The sequence below is a fragment of the Danio aesculapii genome, chromosome 18 (genome assembly GCF_903798145.1).
Source record: "Danio aesculapii chromosome 18, fDanAes4.1, whole genome shotgun sequence".
NCBI classification, from domain to species: domain Eukaryota; kingdom Metazoa; phylum Chordata; class Actinopteri; order Cypriniformes; family Danionidae; genus Danio; species Danio aesculapii.
Window position 1 is genome coordinate 21,738,730 of NC_079452.1, and position 16,139 is coordinate 21,754,868.

General features: G+C 34.5%; 1 protein-coding gene across 1 annotated transcript in view; it reads right to left on the reverse strand.

Moving 5' to 3' along the window:
* Positions 1-16,139, reverse strand: part of si:cabz01090165.1 (uncharacterized protein LOC100333421 homolog) — a 243,597-nt gene that overhangs the window by 120,791 nt on the left and 106,667 nt on the right. The window contains exon 3 of the mRNA XM_056478722.1: positions 1-2. This exon is cut by the window's left edge and continues 128 nt beyond it. The gene's annotated coding sequence lies outside the window, so the exon portion shown is untranslated. The remainder of the gene's footprint in view (positions 3-16,139) is intronic.

Genomic DNA, 16,139 nt, shown 5'->3' on the forward strand with positions numbered 1-16,139 from the left:
ATCTGCAGAGAGAGAGAGAGAGAGAAACAGCACAGATGAAGACAAACGGACTGTCAGAGCACTTATATTTACACAGCTAACGGTAATGGATTACACTGGAGACTCAAACACTGACGGAGAAACGCAGAAACACTCGCTCTTACATGCTGAGTGGAGAAATGCTGATCGTTCTTCATTCATCAGCGATCATACTTTAGAAATGACAGCTTAAAAAAAGGAAAAAAATATCTGGCAATGCCAATACATACAGTGGTGGAAATTAGTATTCAACGCGTCACAATTTTTCTCAGAAAACATATTTCTAAAGCTGCCGTTGACTTGAACTTTTCACTGGATGTTGGTAACAACCAAAGAAATCCATATATGCAAAGAAAACAAATCAAATTATTTTACAAATGAAGTTATGCGTAATAAAATGAAATGATGCAGATAAAAAGTATTGAACACATGAAGAAAGGGAGGTGTAGAACGACATGGAAAGCCCAGTCAGCAACTGAAATCTCTCAGTAGTTCTTCAGCAACCCTCTGCCCTTCCTCAGTGTAAATGAATATCAGCCACTTCAATCAAACATCTACATTAGCAGGAGGATGAAGATGAAACCAGGGTGGACATTTCAGCAAGACAGTGATCCAAAACACAGCCAAGGAAACCCTCAAATGCTTTCAGAGAAAGAAAATCAAGCTGTAGAATGGCCCAGCCAATCACCTGACCCGAATCCAATAGGAAATACAAATTAAAGCTCAGATTTGACAGACGAGTCTCACAGAAGCATCAAGATTTTGACACTCTGTTGAAATTACACGGTATATACCTGTAATATGTATATGTGTTTTACTGTAGCACGGTTATGCAGTATGTTACTGTATTTTAAAGTTTTATTGTGAAAATGACTCCATATTTTTATGGTAAGGATATACAATACTGTAAATACATATACAGCAAGATAATAGGTGCTGTAAATATAAATATGGCATTTTTGCTGTAATTGATTTACAGTAAGTTACTTGCGGACTGTTGCACTATAATTACGTTAATTTTTTTGTTAATTACACAGTATGTAACTGTAATATGAACAGTTTTTTAGTGTAGGATGGTTATGCAGTATGTTACTGTATTTTAAAGTTGCATCATAAAAATTACTGTATATTTTACAGTAAATATATGCAATATTGTAAATACATATACACCAAGATAGTTAGCGTTGTTAATGTAAATACAGCATTTTTGCTGTAATTGATTTACAGTAAGTTAATGGCAAATTGCTGCAGTACAATTACATTAACGATTGTTGTAAATTACACAGTATGTAACTGTAATATGAATTGTATTTTACTGTAGGACGGTTATGCATTATGGTACTGTGTTTTAAATTTGCATTGTGAAAATTACTGTATATTTTACAGTAAAGATAAGCAATACTCTAAATGCACACACAGCATGATCGATGGTGCTATAAATATAAATGTAGCATTTTTGCTGTATTTGATTTACAGTAAGTTGTACTGTACAGTAAGTGTACAGTAAGTGTATCTTGCTTTGTGCATTACCTGGATTACTGTACGCAGTAATCTTTTATTTATTTTGTTTATTTTTAATGTTGGACACTGTATGTTCTGGCTGTGTAATTGCCACTAAAGCTGGAGTTTCTCCATTCAGAAGAGAGTAAATTACCATTCATTACAGCAAAGCAACACAGAGTAAATCAACACTGTTTTCCACACTAAATGGATGCATACAGACAAACTGGCAAACTTGGTAATAAACTGGCAAACTTGGTGTAATTACTGTACAAGAAATGTTGAACAAACATTACAACTTAAGCTGCGTGATCATGATAAAAAGTATAATTGTCTAATATTCATTCCTTGATGCTGTAATCATTCTTATGTTCACATAACTCAATTTACATATAAATTAGGGCTAAATATGACATGCTAATTTAGCGTTAATTATTTATTGAGAATACAGCTTTGTGAAATTAATGCAATTAATCATGTTGCCATTACGTGTCTAAAAATAAGCTTGTTTTAAAATGAATATTAAATATATAATAATTTAATTCAACATATAATCATGGATGGATTGCATGGATCAAAAGTGACTGCAAAGGAATTTATAATGTGACAAAGTTATTAAACATATTCCAATAAATGCATAATAAAAATTTATCAAATAAGAAAAAATAAAATAAATAAAACTAAATAAAAAATTAAATGATCACATTATAATTAACATACAATTTAATTAATGCATAATAAAATAAGAAAAAAGAAAAATAGTAATGCATGATAAATAAAACAAAATAAAATGAATCAAATAAAAAAGAAAAATATAATAAAATTAATGCATAAAAATAAAAAAATAAAGTAAAATAAGAAAAAAATAGGAAAAAGAAAAGAATTTTAATATATATTAAATATATAAAATAATAGAATATATAATAAATATATAAAATAAAAAACAGTAAATAATATAAGAATAAAGAAAAGAAAATTAATACATAATACAGTACAATTAAATAAATGTAGACGTTAAGACAATAATAATAAAAAAAAACTTCTATTTAATGACTTATACATCAAATTTAATACTACAAACTAATGTGCTTTAGATCTTTTTTATTATCAGAGGGTGTTCAGCTACAAACAGGGGCGTCGCTAGACCCCATTTACTGGGGCACGTGCCTCATTAGAAATGGCCAGTGCCCCGGTAAATTCTGTGAGATATGATTTACCTTGAATACAAGAGTATTTATTAAGAGTGGTAATCTCAGAATAAAGACATTATTCTCTGTTGAAATAATATGATGGTGATCTTATTTATACTAAGCATGGCTCCTGATAGAGTTGTTGTATGAAGCAAAAAGGATGGATGATGAAGTCAGGAGGTGAGGCTTAATAAACCTAATTCTCAGCCATGAGTCGGGTCTAAGACAACACACAACAGATCATTCTATAAAACATCTTTTTTTTTGTATAATACTGAATTGTCTATTGAATTTCATTCTAATGAAGTTAATATTTATGCAAAAGATTTCTTAAATGATCTTAGCATCACTCAAGTTGTGTCTTTAGATTGTTTTCCAGTTACATTTAGGATTGATTTCTATTTTTTATTTTAAATAATAATTGAATAATAACAATAATACTGTTATTTATTTATAATTATATATAATTTTTTAGTTTTCTAATATATATATATATATATATATATATATATATATATATATATATATATATATATATATATATATATATATATATATATATATAAATTTTTTTTATATATACTGTGCCCCAGAGGTTTATGTCTAGCAATGCTCCTGGCTACAAATATTGATATTATGATTATTCCTTGTGATTAATTTAGCAAATGAATACTAGGCAACTCTAATGAAACTCTCATAAACCATAATTAATGTATTTATTAATGATACACTACAATTATTCCAAACGATACACTGTTAACGATTTTCATGTAGAATCTACAGTAATTTACTTGCAGCAGTTCGCCAGTAACTTACAGTAAATCAATTACAGCAAAACTACTGTACATTTACAGAACATCATCCTGCTGTATATGTACATGTATTTACAGTATTGTATATCTTTACTGTAGAATATACAGCTTTAAAATACAGTAACATACTGCATAACTGTCCTACAGTAAAAAAATGCATTATTAAAATCCAAACTCATGCTTGTAAATATTAGTTAATGCATCGTGAGTAATATAAACAACTGTACTTTACCGTAGCACTGTTATGTGGTAAGTTACTGTATTTTAATGTTGCATTGTGATAATTACTGTATTTTATGGTAAAGACACACAATACTGTAAATACACATACAGCAAGAAAAATGGTGCTGTAAATATAAATACGGTATTTTTGCTGTAATTGATTAACATTAAGTCATTGGAACTACATCGCTAACCTTTTTTGTAATTGACACAGTATTTAACTGTAATATGAACTGTTTTTTGCTGTAGCACAGATATACTGCATGGTACTGTATTTTAAAGTTGCATTGTGATAACCATATACTGCATAACTGTCCTACAGTAAAACAATGCATTATTAAAATCCAAACTCATGCTTATTAACATTAGTAAAGCACCGTGAGTAACATAAACAACTGTATTTTCATTAACTAACATGAACAAATACTGTAATAAATGCATGGTTCATTCTTTGTCATGTTAGTCTATGCATTAACTAACATGTCCCAATACTACCTTATTATAAAGTGTTCCCTTAATAATTATGTCCCGAAAAAGTGAGCAGTGCAACAATACTAGTGCATTAGCATCGGTGCATATTCACAGACTTTCAGCGCCCGCAGTTCAGCACAAGTTCACACACTTCTGCCTGCTTAAAATCAACACGGCTGTCTGAGCGGCAGAATAAATATCTCATTTACACTGGGAAATAACAGCGACAAATCCAGAACGCCGCAAATGACCAACGCTTCATTTCTCTGTTCTGCTGATGCTTCATCTGGACTCAATTTCACGTGCCATCGAGAAGCCAAATGAAAGCTGATGTGTGTGTGTGTGTGTGTGTGTGTGTGGGTGCATCAGATTGCTTATAACTTGCTCATTAAGGTCCGTGTGTTGTTAATCAGGGTGAAGATAGAGTTTTAAAAGGTTTCTTATTGACCATTTCATTCATAAGCGTGACTGATATCCAGCTGATGATAATATTGTTAGTTATCCTGTGAGTTTTACAAATATTTCACAAGTGACTAAATAAATATTAGTATCAGTGTGTGGGAAATAAAATCAAAACCACTGAGGTCAGTATTATTAGATGCATTATCGATGCATTGATTAATTGGTTGGTTTATTTAGTTGGTTGATTAAATTATCGATTGATTGATTGATTGATTGATTGGTTGGTTGGTTGGTTGGTTGATTGATTGATTGATTGATTGATTGATTGATTGATTGGTTGGTTGGTTGGTTTGGTTGGGTGGTTTGTTTGATTTGGTTGGTTGGTTGGTTGTTTTGGTTGGGTGGTTTGGTTAGTTGATTGATTTGAAGCTTCTTCCTGCTTCGCTACTGTTCGGACGTCTTTGCCTACTGCTCCGCTCTCTGCTCACTTGCTTTTATATCTTAAACCCTAATTTTAACTTGAGCCTATCAGCACAGTGCTCAAACAACACAGCTTGAAGATCAGCATCGATTCTACAAACTTTCTGGAATATAGCTTTACTAACAAGAGGGGAATTATCGTCTAAACAATCCTCCCGCTACCAACTATCAGCTGCTCACATTCCTGAGACGGGAAAACACGGCTGTGAAAATGCCTCTGGATCGGATTAATTCAGATTCTCACTGCTGTACAAACTGCCACAAACTTCTACAAAAGATTGCAGTTCTTGAAACAAAGTTACTTGCGATCCAACCAGAACTGCAGCGTCATTGTGGACGCTCACAGCAAATAGCCGGTGAGTCCCATAAATCTATTCCTACCACTATTTCGAGCACTGAAAAACAGATTAAAACTGTGGAAAATGAGCATTGGCATAAACAAGGTGCGAGACCAAAGGGTACTCGTGGGGTCAGATCATATGCTGCCGCATTAGCGTCCTCTACCCCAAATACAGCTCGGACTCAAATACAGCTTGAGAACAGATATGAAGTACTGAGTAATATGGGTGAAGAATCCCCAAATGCAGTCAGACAGAGATCGCATGACTCAGCAGCTAACTCTGCATGGAACAGAGGCTCAAGGCCGACTAGACAGCGGCATTCTGCTCCGATCGCACCTGAGATAAGAACACTAATTGTAGGAGATTCAATAATCAGGAATTTTAGGAGCAAATCTACAATGACATACTGCTTCCCTCATGCAACAGTTTCTGATGTAAACAAAGAACTTAAGGAAATTCTGATGAAGCACAAGACTGCAAAACGGATTATCATCCATGTGGGGAAGAATGATATTCGGAAGGAACAGTCAGAACTGCTCAAGAGAGATTTCTGTGAGCTCTTGGAAACAGTTGAAAGAGTGAAAATTCAGCCGTTCATCAGTGGACCACTTCCTGCAAGAGGGACAAACATGTTTTCACGGCTGCTTGGTCTAAATGTATGGCTGCAGAAAGCATGTAACAGGAAAGGAGTGAATTTTATTGACAACTTTAATCTCTTCTGGAACCAAAGACAACTGTTGACATCAGACGGCCTTCACCCAAACAAACTTGGTGCAAAGGTGCTAAAGGACAATATCTTCTTCTCCCTCCATCATCCATCAGCTGTATGTGCCACTGACCTCAATCCAAATGGCACATACACACCTAGCAAATGTCCAGATGACCACAGGACCTCAAATCAGCTCCCGAGTGGACTTGGGGCTGACGCATCACCCAAGGACAGTGATAACGCCACGCAGCCAAAACACCCACTGTTGATAGAGACACTATCGCTGGCCCTCTGCTCAACACAGACAGACTGTGGCGCATCAGAACAGCATCATGTCTCGTCACTAAAAACTGATCCTCAGGAAAACACCCAGGAAAACATATTTCAGCACCCAGAATCCCCAGAGCCACAGCCTCTGTCACCAGACACGTTCCCATTATCACCTTGCTCGCCTCTCTTGGGTTTCTCAAAAAAGATGGAGGAACTGGTGCATGCTGGAACTAAACTTTCACACTCCATCGCCGCAAGCCCCCAGTTACCAACCAAAAAGCGGCCTGCTCCACAACCACCTCTGAGCCCACCTGGAAGAGCCCTCCGACATTTGCCCCACCGCCAGGGCCCAAACAACAACGCACCATCCTCAGCTGGTGAACAAAACTGCTCTCCATGATGTGTCTCGGGTGCCTGCTTAGATAACAGTGTCTTTATCAGATGTTTACAGAACAAGCAGGAACCCAGTGTGCCTGTAGCTTTCTCTACGCATATAGGTGTTGTATTACGTGACAGAAAACCGAAGACTTTTTCAGGCCGTATAGCAAATCACTCAAATCTTGTGTCTATTAAATATAAATCTGAGACTACTGTAGCAGAAACAGCTAAAACTGTTAAGTTAGCACTTTTAAACATCCGATCACTCAACAATAAGTCACTTTTAGTCAATGATTTTATCAGCTCAAATTGCCTTGATTTTATGCTTTTAAATGAAACTTGGCTAGATGACAGCTGTAGTGCAGCAGTTCTGAATGAAACAGCTCCTTTAAACTTTGACTTTTTGAGTGTTTGCAGAGCCAATAGGAGAGGTGGAGGCATTGCTGCCCTGTTTAAAGATGTCTATGAGTGTAAACAAGTGTCATTTGGTGACTTTTTGTCTTTTGAATATCTGAGTATAGCACTAAAAGGTGCTCCACGTATCTTACTGATCATTATCTACAGACCTCCAAAATATTCTCCAGCTTTTATTGATGATTTTACAGAGCTGTTATCAATAGTAACCTCTGAATTTGACTATTTTACCATTGCTGGGGATTTTAATATTCACATTGATAATCCAGAAATCAATGCTGTAAAAGAACTGATGACTGTTTTGAACACTTTTGATCTGACTCAGCATGTTCAAGGACCCACACACAATCGTGGACACACTCTTGATCTACTTATAACTAAGGGTTTACACATTTCATCAACTGTTGTTAAGGATGTTGCACTATCTGATCATTTCTGTATTTTCTTTGATATATTGATCACTCCAGCTATTAAAGACAGATCTGTCTCTGTCAGAAAGAGATGCATAAATGAGAACACTAATGAGCAGTTTATGAAGGCCATATCGCTAGCACCAAGTATATCTGCAGACTCTGTTGATTCTCTCATTGATTTGTTTAACTCTAAAGTTAAGAATGTCATAGATGACATTGCTCCTGTTAAAGCCAAGAAGATAACTAGCACCCAAAGGGGATCTTGGACTAGGTCCCCAAGAATTAAAATAATGAAAAGACAGTGCAGAAAAGCTGAGCGTATGTGGAGAAAGACGAAACTAGTAGTCCATTATAATATCTATAAAGACAGTCTTCGTGCTTTTAATATGGAACTAAAAACTGCTAGGCAGACTTTCTTTTCAAGCCTTATAAACAGCAACGTAAACAATGCTCGTAAACTCTTTGCAACGATAGAGAAACTCACAACCCCCCCCAGTCGGATTCCCAGTGAGCTACTCTCTGAAAGCAAATGTAATGAGTTTGCTCATTTCTTTACTGACAAGATCAATAATATCAGAAAGGCAATCAGCTCATCCAATCAGCCAAATTGTGTCGACGTCAGACTAGCTCAACCACAACTTAAGAAATCAGACATTATGTCCGATTTCATGGCAATTAATGGCAAAATCTTAGAAGAGATCGTGCAAGTTATGAAAACATCAACCTGCAGTCTTGACACGCTCCCCACATCATTCTTTAAAACGGTGTTGACCTGCTTAGAAATGGATCTTCTAAAAGTGGTAAATGCTTCACTTCTCTCGGGGATTTTTCCTAACTCACTTAAAACTGCAGTTGTTAAACCCCTCTTGAAGAAGAGCAACCTAGATAACACCATATTGAGCAATTACAGGCCCATCTCAAATCTCCCTTTCATTGGCAAAATCATTGAAAAAGTTGTTTTTAACCAGGTTAACAAGTTCCTAAACTACAAGGGGTGTTTGGACAATTTTCAATCTGGTTTCAGACCACATCACAGTACAGAGAGCGCCCTTATAAAGATAATCAATGATATCCGCCTAAATACAGATTCAGGCAAACTAACAGTGCTGGTACTGCTCGATCTCAGTGCTGCATTTGACACTGTCGATCACAGCATACTTCTGGATAGGCTGAAAAACTGGGTTGGGCTGTCTGGGACGGTCCTCAAATGGTTCAGATCTTACCTTGAAGGAAGAGGTTACTATGTCAGTATAGGTGACCATAGATCAGAGTGGACACCCATGACATGTGGAGTCCCACAAGGCTCGATTCTGGCACCACTCCTGTTCAACCTTTATATGCTCCCTCTGAGCCAAATAATGAGAAAGAACCAAATCTCCTACCACAGCTATGCTGATGACACTCAAATCTACCTAGCCTTACTGCCTAATGACTACAGCCCCATTGACACCCTCTGCCAATGCATTGATGAAATTAACAATTGGATGTGCCAAAACTTTCTTCAGTTAAACAAAGAGAAAACTGAAGTCATTGCGTTTGGGAACAGAGATGAGGTTCTCAAGGTGAATGCGTACCTTGGCTCTAAGGGTCAAACAACAAAAAATAAGGTCAAGAATCTTGGTGTGACTCTGGAGTCAGATCTGAGTTTTAATAGTCATATCAAAGCAGTTAGTAAATCAGCATACTATCATCTCAAAAACATTGCAAGAATTAGATGCTTTGTTTCCAGTGAAGACTTAGAGAAACTTGTTCATGCTTTTATCAGCAGCAGGGTGGATTACTGTAATGGCCTCCTCACTGGCCTTCCCAAAAAGACAGTCAGACAGTTGCAGCTCATCCAGAACGCTGCGGCCAGAATTCTGACCAGAACCAGGAAATCAGAGCACATCACACCTGTCCTCAGGTCTTTACACTGGCTCCCAGTCACATTTAGAATAGATTTTAAAGTATTATTACTGGTCTATAAATCACTAAATGGCCTAGGACCTCAATACATTATAGATATGCTCACTGAATACAAACCTAACAGATCACTCAGATCTTTAGGATCAAATAGATTAGAAATCCCAAGAGTTCAGTCAAAGCAGGGTGAATCGGCTTTCAGCTACTACGCCCCTCGTTGCTGGAATCAGCTTCCAGAAATGATCAGATGTGCTCCAACATTAGGCACATTCAAATCAAGACTGAAAACACATCTGTTTAGCTGTGCCTTTACTGAATGAGCACTGTGCTACGTCCGACAGATCGAACTACTATGTTTTTCTCTTCTTTTTAATTCTTTTATAACACATTTTGTCAGCTTTTATTTTATTTTATTTTTATTCTTACCATTTTTATGTTTGTTTTTATTTCTCTTATAATTGTTTCTTTTATTCCTGTTTATGTAAAGCACTTTGAATTGCCACTGTGTATGAAATGTGCTATATAAATAAACTTGCCTTGCCTTGCCTTGCCTTGCCTTGCCTTGATTTGTTGATTGGTTTGATTGGTTGGTTGGGTGAATGATTGAATTACTAATTTGGTTGGTTGGTTTATTTAGTTGGATAATTTGGTTGATTTGGTTGGCTGGTTGATTTGCTTGGTTGGTTGGTTGATTGATTTGGTTGGTTGGTTGATTTGCTTGGTTGGTTGATTTGCTTGGTTGGTTGGTTGATTTGATTGGTTGATTGATTTGGTTGATTGATTTGGTTGGTTGGTTGATTTAGTTAATTGGTTGATTTGGTTGGTTGGTTAATTGGTTGGTTTGGTTGGTTGGTTGGTTTGGTTAGTTGATTTGGTTGATTGATTTGGTTGGTTGGTTGATTTGGTTGGTTGGTTGGTTTGGTTGGTTGGTTGATTCGGTTGGTTGGTTGGTTTGGTTGGTTGGTTGGTTTGGTTAGTTGATTTGGTTGATTGATTTGGTTGGTTGGTTGATTTGGTTGGTTGGTTGGTTTGGTTGGTTGGTTAATTGGTTGATTTGGTTGGTTGGTTAATTGGTTAATTTGGTTGGTTGGTTAATTGGTTGATTTGGTTGGCTGGTTAATTGGTTGGTTTGGTTGGTTGGTTGGTTTGGTTAGTTGATTTGGTTGGTTGGTTGGTTAATTGGTTGATTTGGTTGGTTGGTTGGTTTGGTTGGTTGGTTAATTGGTTGATTTGGTTTGTTGGTTGATTTGGTTGGTTGGTTGGTTGGTTGGTTAGTTGGTTAATTGGTTGATTTGGTTGGTTGGTTGGTTGATTTTGTTGGTTGATTTGGTTGGTTGGTTGGTTGGTTGGTTGGTTGGTTGATTTGGTTGGTTGGTTGGTTGATTTAGTTGGTTGATTTGGTTGGTTGGTTGGTTGGTTGATTGGCTGATTTGATTGGTTACTTGGCTGATTGATTGGATTATGGATAGATGGACTGACTGCTACAAAACAAACCACTGTTGTCCAATGACTTGCATAATTAACATAATTAACCTAGTTAAGCCTTTAAATTACACTTTAGCTGACAGCTGAATACCAGTATGTTGCAAAATATCTAGTAAAATATTATGTTTAAAAATGTTTTGAAACTTAATTTGGAAAATATCCACTGAGCAAGAATCATTTCCATTAGGAAGAATTGTTTTGGATTTTTTTTTTTCCACGAGAATCACATGGTAAAAAAATAATTTGTGAAAAAATATTTGGGTAAATACTTCTGAAGAATCACATGGTAAAGAATCATTTGACAAGAATCATATGGGGAAATAATTCTGAAGAATCATTTGGTAAAGAATCATTTGACAAAATCATTTTAGGAAATAATTCTGAAAAATCATAGCAAAGATTCATTTGAGAGGAATCAATTGGGGAACAAATTCTGAAGAATCATATGGTAAAGAATCATTCGACAAGAATCATATGGGGAAATAATTCTGAAGAATCATATGGTAAAGAATCATTTGACAAAATCATTTTAGGAAATAATTCTGAAGAATCATAGCAAAGATTCATTTGAGAGGAATCAATTGGGAACAAATTCTGAAGAATCATATGGTAAAGAATCATTTGACAAGAATCATTTCAGAAAAAAAAGGGCTAATTAATAATTTCAGAAGAATCGTACCATAACAAAACATTACTAGCTACTTTCACCAAAACAAACAGGCACAAAACATTGATCTGATCTGTAATAAATGTCAAGCTCTTTAAACGTAAAGCTTGTGGAAAAAAATGGCTGGATGCAGCCTACACCAACCTATTTTTATTACTACTACTATTATTATTATTATTATTATTATTATTGTATTTTATTTTTTATTTGAACATGCCTTGCATTCTATGCTAGGACTTCACAGTAAATTTTCCCCTGTGCATGATTTGTAAATGAATACATTTTGATGTTTGGACCATAAAATTGCCAGACATTGTACATTGTTGCCAGATCAGTGTATACAAACTTGCACAATAATTTTTCTGTCTTGATTTTTGTCCAAATATATTTAAAAATCTTAAATCAAGAAGAGATTCTAAAGATTTTCTTTTATTTTCAGAAAATAAACAAGTAAAACAAGTACAACATGTTTTTTTCATTACTTTACTCACCCCAATGGCAGATTAAACTCACATAATTTTATTATTAGTAATATTATTATAATATAATATTATTATTTCTGAAAACAAAACTTAAACTCCTGCTTGTCTGAAAAAAATGCTTGTCTAGAAAATACTAAGAATTTTTTTGATATTTCAACTAGAAACCAGAGGAAAACTCCAGCTAAGAAAAGCATTATTTGCAGTGCAGTCTTCTCACATCAGAAAAGAGTCAGTCTGGACAGACAGACAGTCCACTGAAAGGCAGAGCGAATGTTTAGCCCTTTCATGAGAGACGTTTGTGACAGGCAGTGAAGGGAAATATTGTGCATTTGAATATTCCCTATTGAGGCTTTATAATTCAATATTTTTCCCCCAAGGAAATATGCCTTTATTAAAGCCAATGGGAATGCTCGGGTCATAGTGGCAAATCTGCACTGCTTGACTGCAATTGTGTAAGCCTCGAAACTCAAAAGCTGAAGAAAAATCCCCTTTGAGCACCTCGGGGACTGGAGCTGGAGACCAGAAACCTTCACAAATCACTTCATTTGCCGTTTCTATCAGCATCTGACTTTCTGACCTTTGAATAAAAATGCAGAAAACTATCCTGTAGGCTTATATCACATTGTCTAATGTGTTATCAAACTGCCATCAAAGCATCACAATTTCATTTCAAAGATGCGTTTTAGGCATATAATTATATGGGATTTTTAATGGTATTTCAAAGCAAAGTAAAGCACAAATGCATATTATATTGCATTGTTTTATGTATATAGTAGAAGTCAAAATGATTGTATTCCTCCTGTATTTTTTATAATCTTTTAAAAAATATTTCCCACATGACATTGAACAGATTCAGGAATTTTTCACAGTATTTCCTATAATATTTTTTCTTCTGGAGAAAGTCTGATTTGTTTTATTTCATCTAGAATAAAAGCAGTTTTTAATATATTTAAACTCACTTTAAGGTCAATATTATTAGCCCCCTTATGCAATATTAGTCTGGATTGTCTCCAGAACAGACCACTGTTATACAATGACTTGCCTAATTACCCTAACTTTACCCTTATTAACCTAGTTAAGCCTTTAAATGTCACTTTAGGCTTTAAATACTAGTATTTTAAAACATATTTAGTCTTATTTAAATTATGTACTGTCATCATAAATAAACAAAAGAAATCAGTTATTAGAAAAAAATTATATATATATAGTGTTTAAATGTGCGCATCATCCACTATTCTATGCCATTTTGTAGTATAAATAGTATAAGTAACATAAATGTAATATAAATTAATATAAATAATATATACTAAAGATGATTTAGTATTCAAAAATGTTTTATTTTGATTATGTTTTTAAATAAATTGGTCTTACACTCCATGATTTTCATCGTATATGTCTTAATTCCTGTACTTTTACCATAAACCGACATATCAACCATTTGGTAGAGGTTGATATTTCAGAAATTATGGGATGTGTTGGAAACAAAATGCATTGATTATGTTAATTAGCGATATTAGGAGTTGATTTTTCTATTACTTTATTCCTGATAAGGCTGTTAAAGTTTTAATACGAATATAAGAAATATAATTAATATGATACAACATACAGTATATGACATATATAACATTCATTTTTCCTTGGCTTACTCTCTATTTCAGAGGTCACCTCAGCACCAACTGATTGGTCAGACCAACTGACCCGGCCAACTGACCAACTGACCCGGCCGTGACTCGAACCAGTGACCTTAGTGCTGCCAATAGTATACATTCACACTGAAAACTGGAAAAACAACTAGTGTGCTTTAAATAACCAAACTATGCACTTAATCAATCGCTAATAACACGTGTAATTTTGAACACTGCGCGCTCTTAATGCTCGCCGTTTTGCTTACGTAGTAGGTAAATGGGAGGGGCTACTGGTTAAGGGCAGGAGCTATCAGGCACTGAAGTTGGCTCTCTTTACTTTACTCTTTACTTTGGATAGTAAAAGTAAAATTGTCCGCTGTAAGTGATTAGGAGATTATTCCTCCTCCTGATGCTGAATGTGGTTTTACTCTTTATAGGTAATATTTGGTAGTTTGGTATCTATTCCGTTAAACCGTTAAACATTGCCTGGGAAACAGCTTTAATTTCATTCATTCATTTTCCTTCAGCGTAGTCGCTTGTTTATTAGGGGTCGCCACAGCGGAATAACCCGCCAATTATTCCAACATATGTTTTACACATCGGATATCCTGCCAGCTGCAACCCAGTACTGGAAAACACCCATACACACACACACTCATACACTATGGCCAATTTAGTTCATCAATTCCCCTATAGCGCATGTGTTTGGACTGTGGGGGAAACCACAGCACCCGGAGGAAACCCACACCAACACGGGGAGAACATGCAAACTCCACATAGAAACGCCAACTGACCCAGCCACAACTCAAACCAGCGACCTTCTTGCTGTGAGGTCACAGTGCTAACCACTGAGCCACCATGCCACCCCAGCTTGAATTTAAATTTAGTAAAAAATAAAAGTTAGAGTCCTATTTGGGACGACACTAAGCTTTACACACGGTTGAGTGTATAAGTACAAGTTAAGTATAAGTATGAGTACAAGTGTATAAGTTTATAGCTTGACATTTGGGACACAACTTATATATGTCACTTCTGTTTGTAAGGGGTGTGATCACTGTTTATGGAAGAAAATCTGATCCAAGTCTGACAGAAATATACAAAGTTATATATCATATATCATATCATATATACACTCTCTTCTGGTTGTTTGAACAAATTTCTCAAGGTTCCTTCAAACACCCTTGGTTTTCGTTCCCATCATTAGGCCTGCAGATTGCAAATGAGTCACATGTAAGAAAACGCCAAAAACTTTCATCAGATGCAGCTACTGAGCTGAGAAGTGACACACACACACACACGCACACACATGCATTTCAAGCATGACATCAAGGAATTAATTCGTATAAATTCTTTCCGTTATGATAAAAACTGAAACACTAGTCCAAATATGTCCAATCTGGCAACCCGAGTCCAGGCAAGTGTGTGTGAGATGAGCTTCACTGCACTCGTCTTTTTCAAACAGACCTGCTGTCTAAACTCTACAGCAAACATGCATCAGATCTCCAGCGAGACATGCTGCTAGACTTATATAACGCCACATGAAGAGACGCACTGTTTACACTTATTTATTTCAATGCTTTTATGCTTTTTTCACTGGTGCATGAGCTTATGTTAAGCATAAACTACTGTAGACACTGTGCACAAAACACATGATGAAAACACACAGTTAGCTCCCGTCTCAATTCTGTTCAAGTTCATTTGTAGCAGTTTTACTATAATTATTGTTCTAAAGCAGCTTTGCAAAATGTGTGTTTTATTCATTAATTCATTTTCTTTTCGGCTTAGTCCCTTTATTAATCCGGGGTCGCCACAGCGGAATGAAAAAAAATGTTTAAAAATATAAAAAATATATTTAAAAATGAATGAAAAAATAAAATAAAGAGACAAAAATAAAATAAAATAAAATATTAAAAAAAAAAAATAAAATAAAAAAATGAATGAAAAAATAAAATAAAAGAGACAAAAATAAAATAAAATAAATATAAAAAATGAATAAAAAAAATAAATAAAATAGAGAAAAATAAAATAAAAAAAACTAAATTAATTAAAAATAGAATAAAATAAAATAAAATAAAATAAAATAAAATAAATTAAAATAAAATAAAATAAAATAAAATAAAATAAAATAAAATAAAATAAAATAAAATAAAATAAAATAAAATAAAATAAAATAAAATAAAATAAAATACAAAACAAAATAAAATAAAATAAAATGAAATAAAAAATATTCAAAAAGTGAATGAAAAAATAAAATAAAATAAAATAAAATAGAATGAAAAAATAATAAAATAAAACAAAAAAGATATTTAAAAATGAATAAAAAAAATTAAAAATATAAAGTAAAAATAAATAAATAAA